Source organism: Vigna unguiculata, chromosome 6 (assembly GCF_004118075.2).
Source record: "Vigna unguiculata cultivar IT97K-499-35 chromosome 6, ASM411807v1, whole genome shotgun sequence".
Taxonomy (NCBI): Eukaryota; Viridiplantae; Streptophyta; class Magnoliopsida; order Fabales; family Fabaceae; genus Vigna; species Vigna unguiculata.
In genome coordinates this window covers 3,596,799-3,601,345 of record NC_040284.1, presented here as the reverse complement: position 1 = coordinate 3,601,345, position 4,547 = coordinate 3,596,799, and the positions used below count along the sequence as shown (strand labels likewise).

Genomic DNA, 4,547 nt, shown 5'->3' with positions numbered 1-4,547 from the left:
AATGAGAAGTGAGAGAATTAATTTAATAAATCTAAAATAATTTCTATAACTTTAATACATTTATATTCTATTAATAATCACATTAGAATCTTTACATTAAAGTTATTCTTTAAATTACATTAACCAAATATTAAATTAATATAATTTAACAAATTATTTCTCATTCTTTGTTTTCTTATGTTCCTATCACACGTTTAGTTGCATGTAATTGTTGTTTCATTTGGGTTCTGGTTTTAGGCAAACATGTGTTATTTTATGGTGGCTTAAGTCTACGTGAGGAGCTAGGTTTTGGTTGGTTGCATGGTCTCTTTTGCTTCCACTAACATATTATATTATGATTGGGTACTTTATGGTATATTTTTAAGAATACACAAGGATATTCCCGTGGCAGTGTGATGTTTCACGTGGTGTGGTGTGTAGTTTAGTGGGATAAGTGCAGTCGTTTACGTCCTTTCCTTGTTAGAAATAGCTACAGTTAAAATTATCAAAGATTATATTATAAAGTTAAGGGGCCAGAGGATACATATTTATTTGGGTACTTTTATGTGTGGTACATGTTGTTTCACGTGGATTTCTACCTTGATATTCAGGTTAGTAACTAGCTCACCAGGTGAGGCGTTGGACATTGATTAGAGGAGTGGTGTGTTTTTTAGCTTTATTTTTGCCTTATATCATGTGATGGTATTTTTGTTGATTGTGAGTTATATAGCTATAGTTGCAATGTCAATGATATGTTTTTCCTTAGTTATATGTTATATTTCAGTTACATGGTTATAAAATTAAAATAGTGGCTTAGTACTTTAGTTGTTTGTTGCTTTTTTGGGTTTGGAAACCACTCATTGGGTTTGTTGCTTGAATGTATTGGTTGTGAGGTTTTTTCATTATACCTAGAGATCCAGAGATGACTCTTTCGCTTGTGTGAGACAGTGGAAATGGGTCATCTTCACCTACGTGAGGCAATGAAAGAGAATAAGTTCAAGTGTTGCACTCTCTCTTTTGTATGAGACAATAGAGAGGGTACAAATGTTTCGCCTTAATTCTGGCATGTTGCTGAGTATAGTTCTTAGTGTGTGATGTATCGAAGTTTTTACTCGTAAGTCCTTATGGAATAAAGGAGATAGGTTTGGTGCTAAGATGAAAGGACGACTCAAACTCGTTGGTTCTAGGAAACTAGATGATGTGGTGAGGTAACAGGTGACATGAAAACCAGAACGTGGTTGTGATTGTTATGCTTAAGTATTTTACTTAGATGTGATGATGAGCATTACCTAAAATTTTTATTTTGCTAAAGTTCATTTATATATCATTAATTATGGTTAGCTTACCCCTATTTGTTTGTTTGTGTGTTTGTTGTGTGTGCGATGATCGCATGACGTGTGTTATACGATAGTAGGTGATAATGCATATGCTTATGGTGTGGAATAGATTGACGAAAGGAACGGGTGAATTCGGGATTTTATTCTTTTTTTTACTAAGTTCTTTTAAAACAATGGTTAAAAACGATGTAATTTCTTTTACTTGACATTGTCATTTGGAAAGTTTTAGAAAATTCATGTTTTGAACTACAAAATCTTATAATTAAATTTGAATTTTTTACTTAAGTACGTTTTGTTAATAATCGTTTTCCGCTAAAACTGTACATTTTATAACTTTCCGTGACATCTCAAATTGGGGTGTTACGTTAGAAATGTAGCAATAGGGTAGAAAAGGGTCTTTAAGACACGAGAAATGTTCTTATTGTAAAATCTAGGTATAATTACTAATTTGGTACCCCAACTTTTTCAGAATCTTCAATTTGGTACCCGAACTTTAGAAATGTTCAATTTAGTACCCAAATTTTTAAACGGGTTTATATTAGTACCTTTTGTTAAACACTTCTTAATGTCGTTTGGCTTCTATTGAGGTGGCACTGTGCAGTAGAGACGTGGCAAAAAGCTGGAATTGGGAATTAGGGTTCTGAATTAGTATGTATAATCCAGGTGCTCTTCGATAATTCTCTTTTGTTCTTCAACCCTCATGGCCTCAATACCCATGAATTCCTCCTCTTCTTTGTGCTCATGATAGAACCAAAATAGATGGAAAATATAAGCCTAGTGGATTGAAATATAAACAGGGTCTACTAATCATTAAAACATAACATGTAAAATTATTTACCCAAATCTGGTTCAAGTTAAAAAATTTACTCATGTTCTTCTTTGATGTTCTTTCCCACTGTGAATTCTATCTTCGTGATTTAAGTCACGCACTAGAGCAGAATTTAGAAAAGAAGGGGTTAGAACAATCTCAATTGACCTTCCCTATTTGGAGGAGTGTAAGCTGGATTTCTATGGCTTGAGGAGTTGTTCACTAACACTAACCTCATCCAAAATTGTATCTCTTGAGGTACAAGGTTGTAGTCGGATTAGGGTTCCTGAATCCCAGCATTTAAGGAATCTTTCAATATTCAATAGTGCAGGTAATTGAATTTTAAAGTCATTCTTACACTTTTCTTTTAATGGCCTTTTCTTTTGTTCCAGAGTAACCTACAATGTAATTTTCTTTTTTGATTAGTAAGCCCAACGCCTAATATTCTCTCCTCTTTTCATGGTTAATTGATTCCATGGAGAGTTTACATGGTTGAGATTGGAAACCTTCCAGCTTTGGAGTTCTTGTCTATGAGGGGGATTCAATGGTGTTGGGATGCAATATGCAAAATTTTGAAATTGGCAAGTGAAGTGAAGCATCTTTTTATGAAGGTGGAATTCACTGGGAACTTCGAGGCTCTTCAACCCTTTCCCGAGGTTGATTTTGTTGATTTTTTCAACAGCCATCCCCACCTGCGCAAATTTGACATCCATGGAGCCATGTTCATAGCACTTTGTCAGAAAAACAGTCTGAAACATGTAAATTTATAGTGACATTTTTTATATTATTAATCTGATTAAGGTTGTTCTATTTAATCTTATCTAATGAAGATGTTCATATGCAGGGGGATCCAGGATTTTTAATTCCATGTTTGGAGGAGGTAGTGATCACAATGAGATCACCATTAAATGCTGAATAAAAGATGAACACTCTTGAATCCATGTTAAAGTACGACAAAAATCTAAGGACCATGGTTATCAAGATTCTTCAGATGAAGAGCATTGATAATAGTGCTGATGATTTTTTTGATGAGGTTTGCCGGTTTAGATACATGAACCACAAGATAGTTCAAATATAATGAAGTAAGACAATCTTGATGCATTTTTTATGCAGCACATTATGTGCTGGTCTCCAGTTTCAAAAGAACTGCTGGATTATACACACTAATTCAGAACCCTAATTCCCAATTCCAGCTTTCAGATTATACACACTTTCTGTCCTAATTTTTCCTTCAGCATCACGATTACATTTCACTCTTGCCCTAATTTTTTTCCCCAATTCGGTATAAACATGCTTTCAAAATTTTCTTACAAAATAATTTACTTCGTAATTTTTTTTACCACTAAATCCACATGCACAACCCTTCTTTCTGCCACGTCTTTGTTGCACAGTGCCACCTCAACAGTAGCCAAATTGTTAAGGAATGCTTAACGAAAGGTACTAATATAAACCCGTTTAAAACATTTGGGTACCAAATTGAATATTCCTAAAGTTCAGGTACCAAATTGAACATTCTGAAAAGTTGGGGTACCAAATCAGTAATTATACCTAAAATCTATGTCTAGATGTTATTGGAGTTGTATTGCAATATTCTTTGAGTAGCTAAACTATCTCATGTCCAATTTTAATGTAATAAATTCTGATTCTATCTCCTTTTATTTCTTGGATATTTACTATCCTTTCATTCAATAGTTTGTGGTTTGATTTATGCTTAATAATGAATTCATAACTCATATTATTACTAGTTTGGATTAAGTTGAAAGACTGGTCTCAAACTAAGGTCCAATCAAACCATCATACATGTATTAGATGCTTTTATTGTATCTAGAGGGAATGTTGGAGGAAAGAGTCTTACACAATAAAGCAATGATTCATTCAACCAAAGTGGAATCGCACTGGATTTGAAGTCCTTAGGTTCTAAGCTGCAAACATGAGCTTAGATCTACATAGAAAGAGTACTTCCAAGACATTGAATGATTTACATATTAAGTAAACAAGATAGTAATGGTACAATAGAATAAGATGAGATGAAATTTATAAGGCCCAATTACTTTTGCCCTAATGTTTAAAGGCTGGCCTTAAATTTGTTGGGCTTAAGGGTTAGCCCATAAGGTGCTAAGGCCCCTAAAGTAGCCTAACCCTTCCATTCTACTTTCACTTGCAAAATCAAAGCCTTACTACTCCTCTCTTTTCCTCATCCAGAGCTCTGCTAGGGTTTCGAAGTTTAATTAGATTCAAGTTTAGCTCGACCTCGTTCTTACTCACGTAAGTTATTCATCAACCCATACTCTTTCTCTCTGGTTGGGTTCTTCGTGTTTTTTGTTGGGGTTCTGTGTAGTAATCTCGTGTCTCATATGCATAGGGTTTTCAGCTCCTAAATCTACTCCGGGAACTCTCGTACTCACTCGCTTCAGTGTCAAAGT

At 34.3% G+C, this 4,547-nt stretch overlaps 1 pseudogene; it reads left to right on the top strand.

Annotated features, from left to right (window-relative positions):
• The first annotated feature begins 554 nt into the window (after positions 1–554).
• On the top strand, positions 555–3,202 carry LOC114188301 (annotated as a pseudogene).
• The last annotated feature ends 1,345 nt before the right edge of the window (positions 3,203–4,547 follow it).